General features: G+C 46.7%; 1 long non-coding RNA gene across 3 annotated transcripts in view; it reads right to left on the bottom strand.

Annotated features, from left to right (window-relative positions):
• Positions 1-12290, bottom strand: part of LOC112933713 (uncharacterized) — a 49967-nt gene that overhangs the window by 20235 nt on the left and 17442 nt on the right. For 2 of the 3 annotated variants that reach the window (XR_011994321.1, XR_011994322.1), the window contains exons 3-4: positions 9706-9858; positions 7462-7551 (exon numbers count right to left, since the gene is read on the bottom strand). The exons of the other annotated variant lie outside the window; for it this stretch is intronic. This is a non-coding gene — a long non-coding RNA (uncharacterized lncRNA). The remainder of the gene's footprint in view (positions 1-7461; positions 7552-9705; positions 9859-12290) is intronic. 3 annotated transcript variants of the gene reach the window in all.

The raw sequence follows: 12290 nt of genomic DNA, 5'->3' as shown, positions 1-12290 counted from the left end.
ATTTGTGTGTATTTAATTGAACAGTCCTGAGCTAAGGGCTTTATCAGATTTAGGTTCAATTTTCTGGCGATTTCAGGGCGATGCTGTGTTCTTCCATCGGTGGCACTTAGTATCTGCTGGTCTCCATTTTTGTGATGCTTGCAGCCACTGATGTTCAATGCCTGGTCCATTATTCTTTTTGGGGTTGAAAATTATGATAGTCTCATGCTGTTACTTTATCTTTTATTTATTAACTGCCATTCTACAGAGGAAAACTTCTGGTCCTCTTAGGGAATGTACGTCAGCTCCTTTGAGAGGCTTCATGGTACTCCCTTTCATTGCACTATTGGTCTCCTTCGTGATCCTTTTCACCATTTGTTATTATCGCTGTATCTGCTTGCTAGCCTGTTGATGGCTGCAAGGCGCTGGAGGGGAAGGATGAGCTCTGGTTTCCTCATCCACAAAATCCCGAGGTCCCCACTCTGAGGAGGTGCTAGGGAAGTACCTGTGGCATGCAGGGAGGGATGGTGAGATGGACAAAGCCCCAAGCCATAACACAGGACCCCTGAGCTTGGACCCCGGCTCTGCCACATGCCACACATCAGTCCAGCCTCTCGGAGCCCTCACATGGGGCAGGCAGGTGGGCAGTCCAGCTGCTGGAGCATACTTTCAGCTCTGAGGGGCTCTCATGCTGCACAACTAGCCTCCTTTCAGCTCATGCTTCTAGAGGCCTCTCTCCCGCCCAGGGCAGAACTGGGGCCAGGTGGCAGATGATTAAAGCGACACCCCACAGCTAAGAAATCCAAAAGCTAATTAACTGCAGCTCAGCACACTCAAAGGAAGGCAGTCCGGCTGCAGTACTGATGGTGGGTGGCATTAATACCTAATGGTCTCTTCTCTTCTAATCGCTGCCTTTCCCTAAAGTTCCTCCTGTTGCCCAAAGCACTTTCAATCAAGCAAAGAGCATCCACAGAGCGTTTGTGAGCCCTATCCCCTGGAGGAAAGAGGCCAGGAAACAGAAAGCCACCCCACCAGGAGCTAACAAGGAAGCTGGCCTGACCAGATTTAACATTCAGGGAGGAGTGAAAAAGCTGAGCAGGGCAGGGTGAGGGTTTGTCATACGTAACTCCATTTGCCCCCCATGGCACACAGGATAATCTCTACCAATGGGATTACCCTGCCTGGTCTTTGGGGACACAGAGGCTCAGGATCAGGACTACCTTGGCCAAGGTTATAGAGTTAATGAGGGGCAGGGCTGGGAAGCCAAGCCATACTGATTTATTCATTCACTAAAAATAGTGACGGGACACCTGCCGTGTGCTGGACAGTATGCCACACGTGGAGAGCACATAGGTGTCTTAGGGCAGGTTCCCAGGAAGGTGAGAGCCAGCCAGGATGAGTATGTACATGTGGGGTGGGAGCTAATGAGGATGCGACCTTCCAGGGAGGTTGGCTTTAATCTGGGCCTGGCAGGTGTGCACCGCTGAATTGGCCCCACCTTGAGGTAAGGGGCAGGATTTTTTTTTTAAGATTTTTATTTATTTATTCATGACAGAGAGAGAGAGAGGCAGAGACACAGGCAGAGGGAGAAGCAGGCTCCATGCGGGGAGCCCGACAAGGGACTTGATCCCGGGTCTCCAGGATCATGCCCTGGGATGAAGGCGGTGCTAAACCACTGAACCACCTGGCTGCCCAAGGGGCAGGATTTTGCACCTGTGGCAGTCACTGGCCGCAGACTCTCCTGGGTGTGGAAGGCACGACCTCCCAAGCAAGAGGGCTCCCGACTGGCGGAGGGCAATTGTAGTGCAAGACCTCAGCGAGTAAGAGAAACATTAAGGACGGGGACACACATAAATGGCAACAGCTCTATGCATGTGGCAAAAGCCAATTATTCCTGCTATGGATCTGTGCTGAAAACAGCACTGATGCTGGATAGATAGCCAGGCCTGCTGAGGTCACCTCTCTGTCCCCCGCGGCCCCCTTGTTAAGCTCCTCTGAGACCCATGCAGATAGTCACGGACGCAGTTCCCGGCCACCCCTCTCATGATTGGTTTCTTGAGTTCTTTTTCCTTCCTTGTTTCCACACACTTAACATTCTATGATAATAAAATCGAGAGCCAATGTGGACTCGAGGCTTCACGTTGGCACCTGCACCTCTAGGCGGTGCCTGATGGTGTATCCCCTTCCGGCCTCTCATTGTTCCAAGACGTTGGACTCTGAGTCATCACTTCGCCTCTCATCAGAACACACCACACCGCAGGCAATTCTCTGGAGCACTGGGAGGGGAGCGGAGGGCACACACTACAGAAGGTATATCAGGAGAAACCCTTAGAAAACTGAGACCTCCTGACACCACCATATAAGGATACTTGCACTTAGACTTCTTATGTGAAATAAAAGAGATTAACAGTTATTGATGACAATTTTGTGAGAACTACTACGTACTGAGCAGTGTTCTAAGCATTTCAGATAGAATAGTGGGGTGGGGGTGGGGGAGTCAAAACATATTCTGATGGGGGACAGGACCACCCTGCTGCACAACTCTAGGAGGTGCCATTGCCCTTTACATCGTAGTCTGTGTAAATAGTGACTTCTGGAACTGTGCAGTGCACACGCACCCTGTGCAACAGGACACAGCTGTCCCAGTTGAGAGAGACAGATAATAAACAGCATAGGTAAGTACAATATGTACCACAGTAGATGGTGAGAAATGCTGAGGAGCATAAAGCACAGAATACAGAAAGGGTGTGGACATGTGGGAGGTTGCAATTTTATACTGGGTGGCCAGGGACAAGCTCACCAAGATCACTGCCTCCGTCAGCACACCAGCAGGGAACTGCTGGCACACCAAAGTGGGTCATTGGAGGAGTGTTAGCAGAGAGACTACTTACTATGATGTGGGCAGGATGGAGAGAAACCACAGGGATGGTGGAATGAGGCTAGCAAGGGTGGACACAGGACAGAAGACAGAGGCTGTGGAGAAAGGCCACCTGACAGGGCCACAGTCGGCCTGTAACAGTCTCCTGAGAGGGAGCACAGGGAATAAATACCTGGCCTCACTCCTCATGGAGCCTTCCATAGGCCAAACCCAGTGAAAGCTAGAGGGCGAAGGTTCTGTTGATCTAGTCCCTATTGTAAGCACCAGGAAGACGGAGCAGGGTGTAAATAGGTGTTGAGAAGATCCAGGCATGCAAACAGAAGCTGCACAATGACATTAGACCAGAGACCTGAAGGGGATAAGTTTGAGTGGACATCTGGAAAAGAGTATTCCAGGCAGAAGGAAGAGCATGAGCAAAGGCCCTGCAGTGGGAATGTGCCCAGGGCATCTATGCCACAGCTTACTGGCCTCTGGCTGTAGCAGAGGAGGGCAGCAGATGAAATCACAAGGTGTTGGGAGGCTGTGTGGGGGTGACTGTCTAGGCTTTGAATGAGATGAGAAGCCCTTGGAGGGTGCTGAGCAGAGGAAGGGTATCCTCTGGCTTCTGTCTTGACAGATCCCTCTGGCTCAGTGCAGAGATGAGGCTGCAGGGGGCAGAGGTGGGGGCAGTGAGAGCAGAGAGGCAGCTCTGCAGCAGCCCAGGTGAAAGACAGTGCAGGCTGGGACACAGTGACAGGAGCAGAGGTGGCGACGTGTGGTTGGATACTGATTCTATTTTGGAGATAGAGTGACGGGCTTTTCTGATGGATTCGTTGTGAGGTCTGGGAGAAAAAGAGCTTGTTACTCTTGTCTGTTAACCTTCAGCAACTTATTCATAGCTGATGTGTGCCCTTCCTAGGATGTCGCTTGGAGGAGAAGCTGCAAGATCTGCCAATTCCCTATGAAGCCCTTTTGGGGATTATTACGGCTAGGGGCAGGCGTTAGAGCATAAGGGTAGTGTTGTGGTTCTGCTTAAAAGTGATGTCTTTGTCTCTTGTCTGATATGCTTGGCATTGAAGTGATGAGAAGGCTGGGATTTGCTGCATAATAATCCGAGAGTAAGCAAGGCTACGGAGGAAACGGAATCAACCATAAACACAGAGTTACTGAAGTTGCCTGATGGCACGTGGTATCAATAACACCTTGCTCTCTACTTTTGTGTAGTTTTAATTTTTCCAAAACGAAAGGGTTTTTTAAAAAATCCCTATTGTAGATCTTTGTGATGGAATTGTTCTGTATTTTGACTACAGGAGGAGGGTCACCTGAATCTACAAGGAGGATAAATGTGCAAAAAAAAAAAAAAAAAAAAAAAAAACTGCTTCTAGACACACACACACACACACACACACACACGAATGCATGTAAAACTGACATCTGAATAAGGGCAGCAGATTGTAGTAATGGCAATATCCTGATTGTAATATTAGGCTATACATGTGAAAGGTGTTACCATTGGGAGAAATTGAGAGAAGAATATATTAGCCTTCTCCACAGTATTTCTTAAAATTGTATGTAAACCTACAGTTACCTCAAAAAAATGTTAAGTCCCTCTGAAAGACTATAGGAAAAGTTAACAAGTATTGGAGAGGATGTGGAGAACTTTTGAAGGCTTGTGGATTGCTGGTGGGAATGTGAAAAATTGCAGATGCTGTGGAAAACAGTGAGGTAATGCCTCAAAAAATTAAACATAGAATTACCCTATGATCTAGCAACTCCACTTTTGGGTATATACCCAAATAATTGAAAGCAAGGATTTGAAGAGATACTTCTATGCACATGTTCAAGGCAGCATTCTTCATAATAGTCATATGGTAAAAAAAAATAATTCATATTTCACCGATGAGTGAACAGGCAAATAAAACATGGTAAATTTATACACTGGAATATTATTCAGCCTTAAGAAGGAAGGAAATCCTGAAACACACTACAGCATGGATGGACCTGGAAGACATTGTACTAAGTAAGTGAAGTAAGCCACTCACAAAAGGACAAATAGTGTGTGACTCAACCTCTGTGAGGTCCCTAGAGGAGTGCAGTTCCTGGAGATGAAAAGTAGGATGATGGGTACCAGGAGCTGGGGGAGGGGGTCGGGAGTCAGTGTTTAACAGAATTTCAGTTTGGGCAGATGAAAAAGTTCTGGGGGTGGATGGTGGGGATGGCTGCACAACAGTGTGAATGGATGCATTGCCACTGAACTGGACACTTAAAAATGGTTAAAATGGCAAGTTTTATGTTGTGTATATTGCAACAATTTTAAGAAAGATTAGGGGAAAGCAGTTTCATTGGTATTTCAAAAAAATGTAAGAACAGAGGCGCCTGGGTGGCTCCAGTTGGTTAAGTGTCTGCCTTTAGCTCAGGTCATGATCTTAGGGTCCTGGGATCAAACCCCATGTCAGGCTCCTTGCTTAGCATGGAAGTCTGCTTCTCCCTCTTCCTCTGCTCCCTACTTATGCTTGCTCTCTTCCTCTCTCTCTCTTTCTGTCTCTCTCTCTCTCTCTCTCTCTCTAGGACTCTCACTCTCTTGCAAATAAATAAATAAAATTTTTTTTTTTAAAAAATTCTCTATTAAAAAAGGTAAAAATAGGTTATAATCTGATGTCAACAGATTCCCTTATTCTCTGCCCAGAATGACATAATCAAGGGCGGAGGGAAAGCTATTGACAGATTCTTCCAGGCGCCCTGTGTTTCCATTTCAGTGCCATCAAAAGAATACAGGCAGTGCTCTTCCAGACATTGGTGACATCCCCGACATGGGTGTCCCTAAGATGGTGAGAAATCAGTCACCAAACAGTTAACCAACTCTTATGGTGCCAGCCATACAGGGGGGATCACCAGGCTCTGATGACATACGATGGAAGCCCAAGCAACCGGTTAACTTCCACATATCCTTCAGATCCTGGCTCTAAAGTCCCTTTCTCAAGGAGGTCTTCCCTGGGCTATATGGGGCTTCTCTATTTCAGGATCACTGTATATCCCAGTTTTCCCAAGATAGTCCCAATCTATGCCAGTTGTCCAGGCATAATTATTAACAGCATTCACTTTCACTCCAAAGGGTCTAGATTTAGATGGTGAACCAAATGGTCACCTCCTCCTGATAGACCCTTTTAGTGTCTTTTTTTTTTCCTTTTAGTGTCTCTTAATTGTGACTGGTTCATTGTGGGATGCTGTCTCTCCAGCTGTGCTATAAAAGCTCTTGGATGGCAGGAACATGCCTGCCTTGTTTACCATCATAGCCACACTGTCCTTATGTTTATCATGAGCTCAATAACCTTGCCTGGACAAATGAATGTTTCCATTGTTGGGTAAGTGTCTGCGGTGGCCATGGAGCTGCCCCTTTAAGACCCCCTCCTGTGCAGTTGGCTCACTGCCTCCACTTGCTGCCCTAGTTGGCTCCTAACCACTGAGCACAGTGGGGGTATCAGAGCTGGGCCTTCCCTCCCAATGGAGACCTCTAACAGCCAGTCTTTGTTTAGGGGCTCCCCATTTTTCCTGGCCTTGGCTTTCTCTGCACTACTCACTCCTGGGCTGGAGGCCTCTTCTCAGCTTTCACAGGTGTCCAATTGCACTTGGATCTGAGGCTCTCCTGTTTCCTTCTGCTCCTCCTCCCCTTCATTATTCCTCACAAGTGTCTCCTCCACCAAATCCTTTGCATGCCTCTTGTCTTGGAGTCTTCTCAGGGGACCTGGACTGGTGCCCCCTCTCAATAAGACTGTGAGGTGGGACCCTCCAATGGTCCAAGGCTCTTCTCCCTACCAAGAAAGACACCCCCTTCCTCTGGAAGTATGGAGCCCCTGCCCAGCACACTCTCTCACCACTCATGTTTGGCACTGGGGAATACAATCTCTGGCTGATGCTCTTGTGCTTCCACAGATTTTTCTTTGTTGTTTCTTCACTTACTCTTGGCCAATTAGCTCCAGAAAATATCTCTCTCCCTGTCTCTCTCTTTTTTTCCCCCTAAAGAAAATAACTTTATTTCTATCATTCCTTTTTGAAGAACCAAGGAAACATAGAAGGTATAAAACAACACAAACAGCTGCAATTCGCAGGGATGGGGTGGGAAGGGGCGGGTAAAGGAAAGAATGGCACAGCCCTTGAAAGCAACAGCCTCCAGGATGGCCTGAGCCACATGAGGGGTTGGAGGGGTTGGAGGGGCTCTGAGAAGACAGGCTCCTATGTCCTAGCTTGGACCATAATAAATCAGAATCCTGAGGGGGTGGGACCCTGGAATTTGCCTTTTTAAAACAATTTTTCCCAGTAATATTCACTTTGCAAGGTCTTGCCCTAACACCCAAGGGAACTTTGGTAATATTTCCTCTCTTCCTCCCTCCCTCCCTCTCCCTCCATCAGCCTCCCTCTCCCTCTCTCCCTCCCTCTCTCTTTCTCCCTCCCTCTCTCCCTACCTCTTCCTTTCTCTTTCTCCTCTCTATGGGTCTCAGCTTTTGAGGGTTTCTCTCCAACTCTTACTTTAACTCCCTCTTCCAAAAATTAGATTTAGGAACATGAGTTTTTCCTCTGACAAAAACTGAATAAAAAACAAGTTAAGAGTAAGATAAGAAACAACGTACAACTTGTGAGGCCTTTGACAGTGTCCAGACATTGTCTTCAGCATCTTCACAAATGTCTCGTCTCCTCTAATTAAATCCACTTTTCTCCAGCTGCAATATTTGAGATCAATTAAATAGATAAGGAGCATTGATTAAATGGCTCTACCTCCAGCAGTCCACAAGCTTGGCTGCACATTAGAATCCCCTGGAAGCTCCTGAAAAACAGTAATGCCCAGGTCCCACTGCCAAATGATTAAAAAGGTGATACCACCCTGGTCCCGAAGGTTCAGATTTCATTGTTTGGAGGTGGAGCCTGGGCATCAGCTTCATGAGGGTTAGAATGTGCAGCAGGTTAAGTTCCACAGGCACCAGAAAGTTTCCCACGTGCTTTAGTGAATTCTGTCAAGAGAATGCTGCTGCCTCATTTCACAGGTGAGGAGCCTGGGGCTTGGGGACCGGGATGAGAGGGGTGAGTAGAATCCAGAGATCCCAGGTCTGTGCATGCTGCTGGGCAAGGGGAGCCTGAAGCAGAGACAGGAGAAGAACTGGCAACTTCCCCCTGTCTTCCCCCTCCCCCCATCTACCTCCACCCATGCAATTCACCAAGTGTCTTTTATGGTGTCATTCCCTGTAGTAAGACTTAAGGCCCAGTGATTGTGGGTTTTTTTTTTTTATGTAAGCATCCTGTAACAGTTATCCTATTACTGTCACCTCAGAGGTCAGAATTTTATTGTCATGGATTTGACTCTAGAGCCCAGCACAGCGCTTGGCCAAAAGTTAATGCTTCAAAATTGTTTGGTTGAAAGATTGTTTGGAAATATGTTGGATGGGATGAATGGATAGATAAACAGACAAGTGGACAGATGTGAATGGGTGGTGATAAGCAGATAAATGGATATGAGTGAATAGATAGGCAGTAGGTTGGATGGATGGATGGATGGATGGATGGGTGGATGGATGAGATGGATGGTTAGATGAGTAGGTGAATGCAAGAATAAATGTGTCCACAGCCTGCCTTGTGTCACAAAGGATTTGAGATACTCAAAAGGATTCAAGATACTTATAGTAAAATTAAAAACTAAAATTTTAGCACTGTCCCTGTACCTGGATTCACTCTAGGCAATAGAATGCATCTGTGAGCAAGAGACAAAGATTCTTCCCCTTGTGACCCTTCAATTTTAGCAGCATGAAACAGACAATAAACAACAAACATAACAAACGACTAAATTATATAGAGTATGTTAGAAGGCTAAGAGCTATTGATAAGAGAAAAGAGCAGGGAAAGAGAGATGGAAAAGCCAAGCAGGCAGGGATGTGATGCCATTCTAAACAGGGAGATGAAGGATGGACTCATGAAGAAGGTAACCTCCGAGCAAAGATCTGAATGAGGTAAGGAAGGGAGCCCTGAAAGGATCTCGGAGGAGAGCATTCCAGGTGGGGGAATGTTCCGTGCAAAGGTTTTGGATGTTAGTGTGCCTCTGTGTATCAGCAATAATGTTAGAGGCCAAGCACCTGGAGCAAAGTGAGTGGAGGGGAGAGGGGGAGTCCAAGGTCACAGGGTGGCCAGGTCACATAGGGCCTTGTAGGTGATGGTGAGAACTTTGATGTTTTTGCTGAGTGACAAGGGAGCCACAGAAGGGTGTTGAGCAGAGGAGGGATGTGACCCGGCTTCGATTTTAAAAGGATCCTTTGGGGGGATCCCTGGGTAGCTCAGCAGTTTAGTGCCTGCCTTTGGCCCACGGTGTGATCCTAGAGTCCTGGGATTGAGTCCCACATCGGGCTCCCTGCATGGAGCCTGCTTCTCCCTCTGCCTGTGTCTCTGCCCCTCTCTCTCTCTCTCTCTCTCTCTCTCTATGTGTGTGTGTGTGTGTGTGTGTGTGTGTGTCTCATGAATAAATAAAATCTTAAAAGAAGATCAGTTGACCTTAAATGTAAGAGTTTATTTCTGATTTTTTTTCTGAATTTAGAAAAAAAAAAAGGATCCTTACAAAAACTCTTATAATAAATCAGTAGACCATGGGAGATTGGAATCAAAGCAGAGCGGGCTATGGGAAGTCATCCATCTAAGAGGGGATGGTGGGTCACAGGGGATGGTGGGGGCAGTGGAAATGATAGAAATAGTCAGAATCTGGGTATATTCTGAAGGTGGACCCAGCGGGATTTCATTTGGATTTGGATATGGATGTCAGAGGAAGAGAGGAATCAGGTTTGATATCGGGGCTTTTGGCCTGGGTAACTAACTGCGAGTAAGGAGTTGCCACTCACCTAAATGGGGATAGCTGGCATCAGGTCAAGGTTTTGGGAGGGCGCGCAATCAGGAGCGTGGTCTTGGACATGACGGGTTTGGCTGTGCATTGGCTCTCTGGTGGAGATGTCAAACAGGCAGTCACCATCATTGGAATTTAAGAGAGGTCTAGGCTGAAGACATAAAGGTGGAGTCACTTACACATAAATGGTATTGAAAGCAATGACATTGGATGAGGTTACCAAGTTCATGATGCAGATGGAGGAAAGAAGAGGATCAAGGACCAAGCCCTAGGTCCTGTCAGCATCAAGAGGTTGGGGAGAGAAGAGAACCAGTGAAGGAGAAGCAGGGGAAACCATTGAGCTAAGCAATGACTAGAAGAGCACAGGGTCCCGAAATCAGACGAGAGAAAGGAGCAGTCAACTTCGTTAACCCAAGTAAAAGACTAGATCTGAGAAATGAGCATGGATTTTGCCATGAGGAGGCCACTCACCATCTTGACCAAAGGGACATCCATGGAACAGCAGGAGTGGCCCTCTGATTAGAATGGATTTACAAAGAACAGGAGGGACGATTTGCAAGGATTGAGGATGGACAGCTCCTTTGAAGAGTTGTAGTACAAAGGAGAGTGTGATAGTTTGTTGCTTGGTGGCCCCCCGGGGACCTTGTCTCCTGGTATTCAAGGAGGATCTTGGATCTAGGCTGTCCCTGTGACTGACTTTACCCAATTAAAGAAGCCACACTTTACCCAATTAAAGAAGCCACACTGTGCCAGTTCCAGGCCTAATTCATAACATGGCCTGGAAGCTTCTGCACTGCTAGACCCCAGGCAGCATGCTGTAAGAGGCCCAAGCCACACAGGTAAGCCATGTGGAAGAGAGAGTGGAGGCCTTGCCCTCGATAGGGCCAAACCAAGCTCCAGCCACCAGGCAGCTCCAACCACAGGACTTCAGACATCTGAGCCCAGTGGAACCTCCAGAAAGCTACAGCTGCAGCTGACACCACATGAAGCAGAATAGCTGCCTGGGGGAGCCCAGTCAAGGGGGCATAATAAAACGGTTGTTAATCGAAAGAAGCCATTAAGTTTGGGGTTGATTGCCATAGAGCAATACTAATACAAACAGGGAGACGTAAAGGGATAGTCAAGGGGGAAGAGGAGTCAAGAAGATCTTTTTTAGTAGTGATGGCATCACTGTTTCTTTATTGAATTATAATTGACATATAATGTTATATTAGTTTCCAGTGTACAAGATAGTGATTGGATATTTTTATACATAACAAAACGATCACCAACATAGGTCTAGTTACCATCTGTCCCCATACAAAGTCATTACACTATTATTGACTATATTCCCTAGGCTGTACATTATATCCCTGTTACTTATTTATTTTATAAGTAGAATTTTATACCTCTTAATCCCCATCACCTGTTTCACCCATCCTCTCACCCACCCCCTGGTAACCACCATTCCTTCTCTGTACCTAGGAGTCTGTTCCTGTTTTGTTTGTTGTGTTTCTTAGATTCTGCATGTAAGTGAAATCACACCATATTTGTCTTTCACCGTCTGACTTATTTCATTGAGCATAGTCCCACTTGTTTATTTTTGGTTTTGCTTCCCTTGCATGAGAAGATAGATCCGAAAGAATGTTGCTAAGACTGATGTCAAAGAAATTACAGTCTATGTTTTCTTCTAGGAATTTTATGGTTTCGGGTGTTACATTCCAGTCTTTAGGCTATTTTGAGTTTATTTCTGCATATGGTGTGAGAAAGTGGGTCAGTTTTAATCTTTTACACGTAGCTGCCCAGATTTTTGTTGTTTTAAAGATGGGAGAAATAATGGCATATTTGTATGCTGATGAGAATGATCCAGAAGAGATTAAAAATGATGGTGTGGGAAGAAAGAGCAGACGAAGGGGGCTGGGGTCCAGTGCACAGAGACAGGTAGTCAAGCTCATGGGCTGTTCACCTGTGGCGGCAGGTGGGAAGCCTGAGTATAGGGGGTGGAGACGCTGGTGGAAGGGTTCTCTCATGGTGGGTGTGTGGACATTTTGACCACTTCAATTTTGTCAGTGAAGAGGCAGTGGAGAGTGTGGGCGGGGGGCAGGCACTACGAATTTAGGGGAGCAGAGAAGTGGAACAGTAGTCTAACAGAGCTGGAGGCCAATGGGTAGGTAGGTAAAGCCTAATTGCCACGCAGTACCAAGGGCTCTCTTGACATTCAAGGTTACGAATTTTAAAGTGAGTCCAGGCAGAGTGGTTGTTTAGTGCAGCTGTGTGGGGTTGGACACAGCATTGGCTGAGAGTGGACATGATCAGAGTGGTAGCTTTGCCGAGCAAGTATGGAAAACACAAAACATAAATGAAGAAATAAAGACCTGGGGAAAGCAATTCAGATTATGAGCTGAAGACCAGAGGCAAAATTAAAAAGCAGACCAAGGAAGGGCAGGTGAGGGGAGGGAGGGAGGGAGGAAGGAAGGAAGGAAAGAGAGAAAAGAAAGAAGGAATACAGTCATGTTTTAGACTGCTATTATTAGACAATTGCATTTGAGTGTGGATTTGAGACAAGTGCATTTGAGACAAGTGCATTTGAGGTTCAGACCCTGT

Source organism: Vulpes vulpes, chromosome 9 (genome assembly GCF_048418805.1).
Source record: "Vulpes vulpes isolate BD-2025 chromosome 9, VulVul3, whole genome shotgun sequence".
Lineage (NCBI taxonomy): Eukaryota > Metazoa > Chordata > Mammalia > Carnivora > Canidae > Vulpes > Vulpes vulpes.
This window is presented reverse-complemented; position numbering and strand designations above follow the sequence as displayed.